Source organism: Lithobates pipiens, unplaced genomic scaffold (genome assembly GCF_037356315.1).
Source record: "Lithobates pipiens isolate NorthernLeopardFrog02 unplaced genomic scaffold, aLitPip1_a1.2 Scaffold_3, whole genome shotgun sequence".
Classification (NCBI taxonomy): domain Eukaryota; kingdom Metazoa; phylum Chordata; class Amphibia; order Anura; family Ranidae; genus Lithobates; species Lithobates pipiens.
In genome coordinates, this window is record NW_027507790.1 from 183,274,460 (window position 1) to 183,288,967 (window position 14,508).

Sequence of the window (14,508 nt, forward strand, 5' to 3'; positions counted from 1 at the left end):
TTTCCTGAAAACAAAATAAATAGTGCATCCGAACGTCTAAAGTCCTTAGTGGCTTCCAAGTAACTTATGATTGCTCTCTTAACAATGAAGGTATGGAATTCTTCTTCCTTAACCGACAGATTAGAGCAGAATGTAGGAAGAATTATATCCTGAGATCGGTTCTGACCCGACGCCACTTTGGGCAAAAGATTAGGATCCATTTTTAGAACAATCTTGTCTGAAAAAATGGAAAAGAGCAGCTCCCTGATTGACAAGGCCTGCAACTCACTGACTCTGTGAGCTGATGTAATGGCCACTAAAAAAACAGTTTTTAATGTAATAAATTTCAGGGAGGCCAAATTAATATGTTCAAAGGGATCCCTGGTCAGGTCCCGTAGAACAATTGTCAAGTCCCACACTGGGCAATTTTTAGTCAGGACTGGTCTAGACCGAGAGAGTGCTTTAAAAAATCTGGTCAGTAAAGGGTCTGAGGCAATAGGCCTCTCCAAGAAAACCCCTAACCTTGAGGGTGCTGATCGCTAGGTCATTGTTCGCCCCTTCTTGCAGAAACTCCAACACCAAAGCAATTTGTCTTGGCGATCTTGCAGAAGTTGCACACCAGGAGTTAAAGACTTTCCAGTATTTAAAGTATATTACCCTTGTGACCCTTTTCCTACTGGAAATCAGTGTAGCCACCAACTTGTCTGAGAAACCCTTTCTTTTCAAGAGCTGCTCCTCAGAAACCAAGCCGTGAGTCTTAGCTTTGCTAACTCTTGATGATCCAGAGGGCCCTGCAGGAGGAGATCCTGCTTAAGAGGAAGATGCCAGTACGGTTTTAGCTGCATCTGTAGCAGGGACGAGAACCACTGCCTTTTGTGATCAGAATTATCGTTGTAACCTCTCTCCTAATTTTGCTTATGACCCGAGGTATCAACTGAAACGGGGGGAAAGGTGTAACACAGGCGAAAACTCCACCTGTGTGCCAAGGCATCCACTCCCAGTGACTGCAGGTGCCTGCTCAAGGAGAAGGGGAGAGGGGCCTGGGCATTTTCCTGAGTGGCAAAGAGATCTACTTTTGGCTGTCCCCATCTTTTTACGATCATCCTGAAGACCTCCGGATTCAACTGCCACTTTGCCTCTAAGACCTGGTTCCTGCTGAGGAAATCTGCTATTTCGTTTAGAGTTCCCTCCACCACCATAGACTTCTCTTTACTGTGATGGGGATCCTTACCAGAGAATCCAAAGAACTCTGCTGGTGGTCCCAAACCTTCAATAGAAAAGTTTGCAGAGGTCTGAAATGGTGCATAGCCCACTGGGCCGCCGGTATGGAAGAAGTCAAGATTCCTAACACCGACATCATTTTCCTGATGGACAGGGTCTGACTGGATTGTAGTTGAGACACTAATTGTATCAACTCCCCCTGCTTCTCCTCTGGCAGGAAAATCCTCTGATCCAGAGAGCTGATACGAAACCCCAGGAAGATCACTTCCTGAGCAGGGACCAAATTTGATTTTTGGAGATTTATAATCCAACCTAACTCTTTTAGGTGGGTGCAGGCCACGTCTTTTTGCAGGCCATCCCTGGACTGGGCAAAAAACAGCAGGTCGTCCAGGTAAGGAATCACTGAGATTCCCTCTAGGCATAGGGACGCTAATGCTTCTGCCATAATCTTGGCGAACACCCTTGGGGATGAAGACAGGCCGAATGGGAGTGCCCTGAACTGTAGATGTACTACCTTGTTCCCCTCCCTTAGTGCCAATCTCAGATATCTCTGTGAGCTGGTGGAAATCGGAACATGAAGATAGGTATCCTGCAAATCTATGGATGCCATATAGCACCCCTGATTCAGGAGGTTCCTTACCGAAAAGATGGAATCCATCCAAAACCTCTTGTACTGTACTGATTTGTTCAATACTTTGAGGTTTAAAATGAGTTGGAACCTTCCCGAACCAGGAACACGTGAGTAGAACCCCCTGGCCTAGTTCTTCTGTCGGGACCGGCACAATAACTTTCTGGTTTATCAGTTCCTGAATGAAGGACTTCATGGTGAAAGCATTGACCAGATCCCTTGGTATGTTTGTGACCAAGAGCCTTTGTGGAGGGACCTCCGTGAACTCTATCACGTAACCCTGGGAGATCATTCTCAAAATAAATGGGTTTTGAGTAATGGCTCCCCACTGAGGGAGGAACTCCTGGAGTTTCCCTCCTACCTTGAGGGGTGAGTCATTGTGGTTTGGTGGTGGTCGCAGGAGGATTGAGGAGCACTCCACCCCTACCCTTGGGTTTCTGTGCAGCCCAGAGCTTCCTCTTGTTCTACGACCTATCTTCCCGGTTGCCCCTTTGGGCCTCTTGATCAGAAACAACTTATTTTTGTCCAATATGCAGAATATTTTTTTTATGCCGCATCCCCTGGCCATGTTTTCAGCCACAAGGCTCTTCTTACTGAATTAGTCAGGACGGCTGATCTGGCTGTCATGTGGACCAACTCAGCTGAGGCATCTGCAATATAAGCAAAAGGAGTCTAATATCTCCTGCTTTGGGGAAACAGCCATAATGTTTGCTTTTAATTGGTTAAGCCAATGGTCTAGATTCCTTGCCACACAGGTTGTTGCCATGGCCGATTTCAAACTAATCATTATCGACTGCCAGGTTCTCTTTAGGAGGAGGTCCATCTTTTTGTCCATAGGCTCTTTCAAAGTGCCCATGTCCTCAAATGCCAAGTCTGTCGACTTCGAGACTTGAGAAAAAGCAGAATCTAATTTTGGGACCTTGTTCCAAATAAACTCTGAATTGTCTTCAAAAGGGAACCTCCTTGCCTTGGAAAAAAATGTCTTCTTGTCGGACTCTAACCATTGCTTTTTGATCATATCCGAAATCAGAGAATGGACCAGGAAAGTGCAACTTCAGGAATCCCCTAGCCCCGCATACATACGATCATGCAGGGAGAGTTCTTTCTTTTCTTCCTCAATTCCTAAGGTCGCTTAGATCACCTTAAGGAGTCCTCCCACTTCTTCTAAGGATAACTTATACTTAGAGGCGGCTTCCGAATCATGTTCCTCTTCCTCCAAATCAGATTCATCTAAGGACAAAGAGACAGACTCCTGAGATCCCTCCCCCCCCCCCCCCCCCCCCTGCCTGAGAACACCCCTGGAGCTCCAAGGATGGCTGCGGGGTTCTAGGCTCTCCTGACGTTCCTGGACCTTCTGTCAAATTGGATCTGAATGCCTGAAATGTGGCCTTGAGTTCATCCTTAATGGTCGTTAGCAAATCGCCACAAATAGATGGGGATTCTTCTCAAACCAAGCTTGAAATACAAGACGTACAGAGCATTTTGATCCATGTTTCACTTAGTTTTTGCTTGCAAACAGGGCACCTCTTCTTAACTGGTTGGGCAGCACTTTTGGCCTGGACACACAGAAAAAAAAGACAAGATAAAACAAACCACGCTATTTAAAAAACTCTGCAAAACAATGCAGGTGACACCTAGGTGCATCTAGGGACAAACACACAATTACCAGTGCCCAGCAAGTCAACACCCCTTTAGCCTCAGAGGTAACACCAAGAGCCTTACAGGTAACCAAAACCCCTGGAAATGGGGGGAGGAGGTGCGGGGAAACGGGGGGGAGGGTGATCACTCCCCCACTTGAGCAAAGGATCCTGATAATTAAGAGACACAGCTCCTACCTTCACCTTGCTGGCGCCTTGGCTTGCTCCCTTGTCTGCATCGCTCTCTATCCTTAGCTCGGCAGAAGCCTGGTAGCTGTTTCACCGCTGGTCCCGGGATTCAAAAACGCAGCTGCGCTGACCCGGAATCGGAAATAAGGCGCCAGGTGGTCCTCCTCTCTCCCACTACGTTCCAGTGGCCAAAAATCCCACCCCTTTCCTGAAGGATGTGGCCAAAGGCTCTCCTTGTCACCAGAACAATGCCGGCCACCTAGTCCAGCGATGCAGCACGCACTGCAGGCGGGAAAACCAAACACTGCGGCCGCCTGCTCTGTAGAAGAAAAAACAGGGGAACAGGACCAATGGACGTACTGGCTCTCCCCGAGCACTGAAGGGGGAGAGAGCCCATGACACTGTCCAACAAGGAGGCAGATGGGAGGACCAGCCCCAAGTAAAACAGAGAGGTGAGAACCAGCCCTCTTCCAGGACCAGCTTGAGAGATCATAGCTCCCACCAGAGGTGTTCCTCTAGTTAGAGGAAACACACAAAAAAACTGAGGAGGCTGCGTAGAGGCTTTCCTTTAAAGCACTGATAGAGGAGGTGTTTCCTTTTGGGAGGAGGAGTCATGATCTCTCGGGTGGCTGTCCTGAAAGTCGTTTTGGAAATGTCAGAAGGACTAAGGGAACATGCTGTAATGGTTCAAATGGCAGTTTTTGTAACACTGACAAAACTAAATTCAAGTCCCAAGGGGTTAAAGGTGATTTAACTGGCGGATTAATCCGCATCACCCCTTGCATAAAACCCTGGACTAAAGAATGCGTAGCAAACGGTCTTTGAAATAAAACCGATAAGGCTGAGACTTGGCCCTTAATAGTACATAGGGCCAACTTCATCTCTATGCCCAATTGTAGCAAGGCATGTGATTAACCACTTAACAACCGCCCATTGCCGATTAACGGCTTCAGGGGTTGTTTAACTCTGAGAGGCCATTAATTAACGGCCTCCCAGAATTCTGCTCTCGGGCGCGCACACGAGAGCATCCATGACCGCCGGGTCCGCATCACGGATCACGGTAAACAGGCGCTCATCGCGGCCGTTTACCACGTGATTGCTCCGTCAAATGACGGAGTGATCACTTGTAAACAAACCGGCGTCATGTTATGTTATGACGCCTGTTCCTCCATCCCCCTCTCTGTACCGATCGGTACAGCAGAGGGGGAAGAGATCGTTGTCAGCAGCGCTGTGGGCAGTGCCCACATCGCTGCTCACTGAAATTTAACCCCTCAATTCCCTGCCATTACTCTGCAATACCCTGCAACACTCTGCAATACCCTGCAACACTCTGCAATGCTCTGCAACACCAATACCCTGCAACACTCTACAATGCTCTGCAACACCCGCCAATACCCTGCAATGCTCTGCAACACCCGCCAATACCCTGCAATGCTCTGCAACACCCGCCAATACCCTGCAATGCTCTGCAACACCCGCCAATACCCTGCAACACTCTGCAATGCTCTGCAACACCCACCAATACCCTGCAACACTCTGCAATGCTCTGCAACACCCGCCAATACCCTGCAATGCTCTGCAACACCCGCCAATACCCTGCAACGCTCTTCAACACTCGCCAATACCCTGCAACACTCTTCAACACTCGCCAATACCCTGCAACACTCTTCAACACTCGCCAATACCCTGCAACACTCTGCAATGCTCTGTAACACCCGCCAATACCCTGCAACACTCTGCAATGCTCTGCAACACCCGCCAATACCCTGCAATGCTCTGCAACACCCGCCAATACCCTGCAACGCTCTTCAACACTCGCCAATACCCTGCAACACTCTTCAACACTCGCCAATACCCTGCAACACTCTTCAACACTCGCCAATACCCTGCAACACTCTGCAATGCTCTGTAACACCCGCCAATACCCTGCAACACTCTGCAATGCTCTGCAACACCCGCCAATACCCTGCAACACTCTGCAATGCTCTGCAACACCCGCCAATACCCTGCAACACTCTGCAATGCTCTGTAACACCCGCCAATACCCTGCAACACTCTGCAATGCTCTGCAACACCCGTCAATACCCTGCAACACTCTGCAATGCTCTGCAACACCCGCCAATACCCTGCAACACTCTGCAATGCTCTGTAACACCCGCCAATACCCTGCAACACTCTGCAACACTCACCAATACCCTGCAACACTCTGCAATGCTCTGTAACACCCACCAATACCCTGCAACACTCTGCAATGCTCTGCAACACCCGCCAATACCCTACAATACTCTGCAACGCAATACCCTGCAACGCCATACTCTGAGAAACTCAGCCATACTCGGAGATACCCAGCCATAGTCGGTGATACCCTGCAATACCCAGCCATAGACATCCCCCCCTCCCGCCGCCCTCCGGTGCTTCTACCGATTCGCCAATACGATCAAAGCCAAAATCTTTTTTTTTTTTCAGACTTCCCAGCTTAGAGGTGAGATGCGGGGTCTTATTGACCCCATATCTCACTGTAAAGAGGACCTGTCATGCCATATTCCTATTACAAGGGATGTTTACATTCCTTGTAATAGGAATAAAAGTGATCAAAAAATTTATTTTTGGGGAAAAAAATGTCAAACTAAAATAAATAAAGTAAAATGAACAATAAATTTTTTTTATTTTAAAGCGCCCCTATCCCCATGTGCTTGCATGCAGAAGCAAACGCATACGCAAGTCCCGCCCACATATGAAAACGGTGTTCAAACCACACATGTGAGGTATCGCTGCGAACGTTAGAGCGAGAGCAATAATTCTAGCCCTAGACCTCCTCTGTAACTCAAAACATATAACCAGTAAAAAAATATTAAATCGTCGCCTATGGGGATTTTTAAGTAGCGACGTTTGGCGCCATTCCACGAGCGTGTGCAATTTTGAAGAGTGACGTTAGGTATCTATTTACTCAGCGTAACTTCATCTTTCACATTATGCAAAAATTGGGCTAACTTTACTGTGTTTTTTTTTTTTTTTAAGCACAAATCGAAAAATTGCTGCGCAAATACCGTGCGAGATAAAAAGTTGCAATGACCACCATTGTATTCTCCAGGGTGTTTGCTAAAAAAACGTATATAATGTTTTGGGGTTCTATGTAATTTTCTAGCAAATAAATGATGATTTTTACATGTAGGAGAGAAATGTCAGAATTGTCCTGGGTGCTCCAGAACACCTGATGGCGCTCCCTGCATGTTGGGCCTCTGTATGTGGACACACTCTGTAAAAGTCTCACACATGTATCGCCGTACTCGGGAGTAATAGCAGAATGTGTTTTGGGGTGTAATTTGTGGTATGCATATGCTGTGTGTGAGAAATAAACTGATAATATGACAATTTTGTTAAAAAAAAAAAAAAAGTAAAAAAAAATCTTCATTTTGCAAAGAATTGTGGGAAAAAATGACAACTTCAAAAAATTCATCATGCCTCTTACTAAATACCTTGGAATGTTTTCTTTCCAAAAAGGGGTCATTTGGGGGGTATTTGTACTTTTCTGGCATGTTAGGGTCTCAAGAATTGAAATAGGCCGCCAGATATTGGCACCATAGCTTGTGGACTCTATAACTTTCACAAAGACCAAATAATATCCACCAATTTGTACTTATTTTTACCAAAGATATGTAGTAGTATAAATTTTGGCCAAAATTTATCAAGAAAAAATTACTAATGCTAAATTTTATAACAGAAACAAAGAAAAATTCATTTTTTTTACAGAATTTTCTGTATTTTTTCTTTTATAGCACAAAAAATAAAAAACCGAGCGGTGATTAAATACCACCAAAAGAAAGCTCCATTTGTGTGAAAAAAAAAGGACAAAAATTTCATATAGGTCCAGTGTTGCATGACTGAGTAATTGTCATTCAAAATCTGAGAGCACCGAAAGCTGAAAATTGGTCTGGTTATTAAGGGTGTTTAAGTGCCCAGTGGTCAAGTGGTTAAAGTTGAGATAACAGACCTGGAAATCCCATGCTTCTTCAGAATGTGGGTTTCAATAGCCAAGCCCTTAAATTTAGTGTTCGTAGAGTAGGATGGAATATCGGCCCCTGCGATAGCAGGTCTGGCCTTAGTGGGAGAGGCCAAGGACCCTCCACTGCCATCTTTACAATCTCTGCTTACCATGACCTTCTGGGCCATGCTGGTGCTACCAGAATTACCGACTTTCTTTCCAGCTTGATCCTGCAAAGAAGTCAAGGCAGCAGCTGAATCAGGGGAAAAGCGTAGATCAGTGAAAACTGATCCTGTGGGGTTACCAGCGCATCTGTTCCGTATGCGAGTGGATCCCTTGTTCGGGACACAAAGTTAACTAACTTCATGTTGAATCTGGATGCTAGAAGATCTATGTCCGGAGTCCCTAATCTTTAGCAAAAAGCCCGAAACATTTCGGGGTGAAGAGACCATTCCCCTGGGAATAACTGCTGGTGATTTAGATAGTCCGCCTGCCAATTTTCTGCTCCCGGAATGAAAACCCAAGTTAGGATATGGGTCACCTCTCTCTGAGCTGAGAGATTCTTGGTGCTCCCTTGGTGATTAATATAGGCCACAGCCATGGCATTGTCAGAATGAATCCGGACTGGACAATTCTTTAACCTGGAGGTCCAGGTTTTTAAATCCAGATACACTGCCCGAATCTCTAGGATGTTGATGGGCTGGGCTCTTTTGAGTTTTGACCACTGTCCCTGGAAAGTCATCTCCTCTAGTACGGCTCCCCAGCCTGAGAGGCTGGCATCTGTCGTTACTACTTTCCAGATTATTGGTCTGAAGGATTTCCCCTTCAGCAAATTCTGGCTTCGTAACCACCAACTGTGGCTTTGAGACACTCTTGGGGACAGCTGCATTGGCAAGTCCAAAGCTTGGATCGTCTTGTTCCAAGCAGAGAGGATTCTGTTTTGCAACAGTCTTGAATGGAACTGGGCACAGGGGGTCTGCTTCGAATGAAGCTACCATCTTTCTTAACCTCATGCAAAGGCGAATTGAAGGATTTGCTTTTGACCTGACCATCAGAACCAACTCTTGTATGGAGTTGATCTTTGCTGGAGGCAAGAACACCCTTTTCTGGGCTGTATCTATGATCAGGCATAAGTAATCCAGCCTTCTTACTGGTTTCAAGGAAGACTTCTCTAGGTTGAGGATCCAACTGAGAATTTCCAGGTAACTAGTTGTAATGCATACGCTTTGCCTTAAGCGAGTCACTGATTGGTCTATTAAAAATAGATCGTCTAGGTACACCAATACTGTTATGCCCTGTGCCCTCAACCTGGCTAGAGGTGGGGCCAGTATTTTTGTGAATACCCGTGGTGCTGTGGCTAGCCCGAAAGGTAAGGCCTGCGAACTGAATGTGCAGTTTTTCCACTTCGAATCGCAGAAACCTTTTGTGAGCGGGAAATATAGGGACATGCAGATATGCGTCCCTGATGTCGATGGACGCCAGAAGTTCTCCACCTTGTAGGATGCAGACCATTGACCTAATCGACTCCATTTGAAATGAGCGAATTTTTAGCAACCGATTTAGATTTTTTAGATCCAGAATGGGCTTGACATCTCCATTTGGTTTTGGTACCGTAAACAGGTTTGAATAGAAACTTAAACCTTGTTCTTCTGTGGGGATCTGTATGATTACCCCTTGAGTCAATAATCGGTCTAATGCTTGAAACAGGGATGGTCTTTTCCCTGGATCCTTGGGAACATTTGATCTCAGAAAGCGAGATGGTGGAAACTCCCAAAACTCTAGTTTGTATCCTAGAGTCACTGTGGAGAGAGCCCATCTGTCCTGAGTTTCCCTCTGCCAGACTTCTGCAAAATGCAGACGTCTTCCCCCCACCTTGGTGAGGGGAGACGCCTCTTCATGAAAAGGTCTTAGTGGCGGAATTACCAGGGTCGCAACAGTCGCAGTTGCGACTGGGACCTGGAATTCCATCATTGTGGGGGGCCCCAGCGGGGTTGCTATCCACAGGGCTGTGAGTGGAGAGAGTGTCTCATGTAACAGCAGCACAGAGACACCGGGATTGACGTTTTATTTCCCCCTCGTCCTCTCTCGCAGGACACAAAACACACAGCTGATCTGCTCCCCCTTCGGCCCCCCTCCCCTCCTCTCCTGTGTTCTCCGTGGGAAATGTGAGCTTGTTAGCTTCACACCTGAATGCCCGCGGGGAACACAGGAGAGGGGAGGGGGGGCGAAGGGGGAGCAGATCAGCTGTGTGTTTTGTGTCCTGTGCGAGAGAGGACGAGGGAGAAATAAAACGTCAATCCCGGTGTCTCTGTGCTGCTGTTACATGAGAGACACGCTCTCCACTCACAGCCGTGCTGACCCCTCTCCAGTGTGTGTATAGACTCAGGAAGATCCCGCCGCCCATGAACATCAGAGCTGCTGATCACTGCCTCCCCCCAGGTGGGTTGGGGGGTACAGAGATCTGCTCAGGGCCAAGGTGCACAGCGGAGTCCAGCAAGGTACAGGGAAACCTCTGGAAGGGGGGGTGACTGTCTAGGGACCCTAAAGTAAGGGGGGCTCTCTGGGGACCCTAATGTAAGGGGGGGCTCTCTGGGGACCCTGAAATAAGGGGGGGGCTCTCTGGGGACCCTGAAATAAGGGGGGGCTCTCTGGGGACCCTGAAATAAGGGGGGCTCTCTGGGGACCCTGAAACAAGGGGGCCCTCTGGCAACCCCGATGTCCAGTACCACCACCGCCACCCCTCTCCAGGACTGCCATCCCCCTCCAGTACCACCGCCACCACCCACCTCCCACCTCCAGTACCACCGCCACCCACCTCCAGCACCACCACCACCCCCCTCCATTACCACCACCCACCTCCAGTACCACCGCCCCCCCCCCTCTAGTACCACCCCCCTCCAGTAACACCACCACCCCTCTCCAGGACCACCATCCCCCTCCAGTACCACCGCCACCCCTCTCCAGAACCACCATCCCCCTCCAGTACCACCGCCACCCCTCTCCAGGACCACCATCCCCCTCCAGTACCACCGCCACCCCTCTCCAGGACCACCATCCCCCTCCAGTACCACCATCCCCCCCTCCAGTACCACCACTGCACTGGTGACACAGGCTGCACAGAAATGTTTTACTTTGTTGTACAGTGGAAAAAAATATAGTATCAAAATCATGCTTTTCGGGGGGGGCCTTCCTGATTTCTTGCACCGGGGCCCTGAGGTTTCTAGTTACGCCTCTGGTCTTAGTGTTCTGCTTTGTAGTCTTGCGGCACCAGGTCTTCCTTTGAGCCTGGGCCTGACCCTGCGATGTTCCTCTGGAATCTGACGGTGGAAGCCATCGCCACTGCCTAGAGGCGGATGCACTTGGCGCAGGACAGAAAGTCTGTTTAAATGAAGGACATTTCTACTTTCTTTTGCCTGCCAAGAGAGTACTTTTTCCACTGGAAATTGTCTGGATGTATTTATCCAAATCATTGCCAAATAGTCGCTCCCCATGAAATGGGAAACTAGACAGTAGGATTTGCAGAGTGCTTCAGCAGACCAACCCTTTAGCCAAAGGTTCCTATGCATGTGTACTAGCACAAGTGCAAGGCGAGATGCCTGGTGAATAGAATATTTTATAACATCTATGGCAAAACAATGCTTTTTGGTAAATCACAGCTTCTACTGCTGGAACTTTACATTTTTTGGTGACATTTTCCTCTATAGGATAGAGAACTGAGAATCTCTTTGGAGGGAGAAAATGCTTATCCGGATGATCCCATTCGGTATAAATATGCTTCTCTAGTAATGTGTGGACTGGAAACATATGCACTGGTTGTGAAGGTTTCAAGGAACCCAAAGAAGAAACCAGACTTTCAGCTGACTCTGTTAGGGGTAGCATGAAAGTGGATCAATACATGTCCGTAAGGAATTGTACCTCAGATTGTGAAGCTGAAACTTCAACTGTTTCCTCTGCAGAGGAGTAATCGATTTGTTTTTCCCGATCGTTTGAGGATAATACCTCATCCTGTCCCCACTGTTCCCCTAGGAAGGGGTTTGGAGTGGGAGAGAGGGATCTAGCACGCTTCTTATCCCCTTTAATGGAGGATGCGATAAAAGCCGCTAAGCTTCCTTCTAAGCCCTGCAGGGCAGAGGAAAATGCATCTTCAGTCACATATGCAGGGGCTGAAGTGTGAGAAGCAGTTGCCCCACCAATTGCTCCCAATGACTCATCCTGGCTTGCCATGTCCAGTATCTCCAGAGAGGATGTCAATGTGGAGGCATGTCTGGAGTTCCCAGCGCCTGGGGGTGGTTTTGGTGCCATAGTACAAAGAATTACCGCTCTAAGGTAATGACTTCTCCCAAAACAGCTGTCTCCACAATCCCACAGGGTGCTGGTTCTGTTTGCAACAGGAACTGAAGTAGAAAAGATGTAGCTGGATAGCCGCACTCCAGATTATTCAACTTTATTTCAAAAATGTAATTAAAATCATAGCATCTAGGCTGGCAAACAGACTAACTGCACAGCCGCTGACATGTTTCATACCGAACACGGTGCTTAGTCATAGTGACTAAGCACCGTGTTCGGTGTGAAACATGTCAGCGGCTGTGCAGTTAGTCTGTTTGCCAGCCTAGATGCTATGATTTTAATTACATTTTTGAAATAAAGTTGAATAATCTGGAGTGCGGCTATCCAGCTACATCTTTTCTACTTTGGTGCCATAGTAGTAAGCCTTGAAGCCATAGTGCAAAGCACAAAAAGCAAAAAGGTACTCAAAGAACTGTTCTATTTTGAACAATAGTAGGAAAACCAGTGGTAGCATAGAATGATCTAATGCTAAACAATAAGCTTTTTTCCTGTACAGCAAATGCCTATGTAAACCCCTCGCATGCATCAGCGCTTCTGTGTCCTGTGGCAGCCTCGCTTCAGCTGCTCTGATAGACACTGCTTCCCAGAGTATCGGCTTTACGCTTTTTCAGGTGAGAGCCAGATTGTCTATGCGCCCCGCCCTTTCCTGTGCTTTAGCTCAGAGCAGGGGCGGATCGGGGGGGGGGGCAACCGGGCAATTGCACCCCCCGAGAAACCATTAAAGACTGAGGCTGAGCGCGCCCCAGTGGATGGGCTGGACAACTAGCAGCCATTCTAAGAATGAATCGCTGTTCAGAAACCTCAGGACTGCACTCTCAGCCCCCTGTACCTCCCCCTGCAGTTTTTCAGTCTCTCCCTTGCAGGCTGCTGCTTGAGTGGGTGGGATGGGGGTGTGCCTTTTCTCCAAGATCGTCATGAAGAGGGAGATGTGTGCAGCAGCTGCTGAGCAGAGAGATCCATGTGAATGTTCCTGGAGGTGAGCTTTGCTTGCTGCCAGCACTACATTGTGGATTTATTTACAGCCACCTCTATGCTGAGTTACTGCAGCTTAGCATAGAGGTGCTGTTAGATGAAAAATTAGATCTTCATCTATTTTAATGACAAGTGAAAAACTGAACTCCTTAAAAGATTATGACTATCCCCAGTGTATGCCCTCCTGAATCTGCCCCCCCCCCCCCAGTGTATCAGTGTATGCCCTCCTGAATCCCCCCACCCGTGTATCAATGTATGCCCTCCTGAATCCCCCCCAGTGTATCAGTGTATGCCCTCCTGAGTCCCCCCCAGTGTATGTCCTCCTGAATCCCCCTCCCCAGTGTAATAGTGTATGCCCTCCTGAATCCTCCCCTCCCAGTGTATCAGTGTATGCCCTCCTGAATTCCCCCCAGTGTATCAGTGTATGCCCTCCTGAATTCCCCCCCCCCCACTCAGTGCATGCCCTCCCGATTTCCCCCCCAGTGTATGCCCTCCTAATCCCCCTCCCAGTCTATGCCCTTCCGATCTCCCCCCAGTGTATTCCACCCGACCCCCCTATCCCCAGTGTATTCCCTCCCGACCCCCCCTCCCCAGCGTGGGCCCTACTGTTCCCTGCACACTGCCCTACTTACTACTGACCTCTTTACACCACCCTTCCTACTACTGACCTCTGTACACTACCTTACATACTACTTACCTCTGTACACTGTATTACACGGTATTATACATTACAATTCAGTTCCGTAAGCAACACCTTATTTTCTGGCAGTGCCCCTCCCGAGACTAGACTCTGGATCCACCCCTGTCTCAGAGGGGAGGTGGGCAGCGGGGGAGGGGAAAGCCGTTTTATCAGCTTTTCAGATTTATGCTTGTTTAAACATAACATGTATCCCTATCCACTCAGTTTCACCATTTAGGGGGAGAGGAGATCCCCCCCCCTCCAGCTGCTGAGACGCACGCTGTATTAGCACAGATTTAAACATGGTCTATACACTATTAATCCCTCTAGAGGAGTTAAGGCATTTTACAATATAATTGAAAGAAAAATCATAGGTGGACTTTGCAGTTCCTATGCGCTCCCCTTACCTTTTCCTCGCTGCAGGATACTGCTGTAAACAGACAGATCCAAACTTCCCCATCACGGCGGGCATCGTGGTTAAACCTTCCAAGACTGGGGCCCTTTTAATAGGGGTTACACTCCTTTGGACCATGTATAGCACCCTTCAGGACAGCTTTAGGTAATGTTGCAAGACCAAAAAGAGTCCTGGTTCCTAGGGTCCAGCCCTCAAAGAAGAGCATTACAGGCAAAATCTTGTTCTTCTATGTGAGGCCTGGGTACCATCCTGGAGCCGCAGTGGCAGGATGGATCCGGTTGCGGAGGCTTTTTAAATCTAGCATGGATCCCTCTTGGAGCTCCGCGGAGCATATCTTCACTTGTGCTAACATCTTTAGACACTGGTGAAAAAACTGAGGTACTCCTGGAAGGAGGGGTTATATAGGGGAGTCAACTTCCTGTATTGGGTGTGCCAGTGTCAACACCTGAAGGTAGCTAT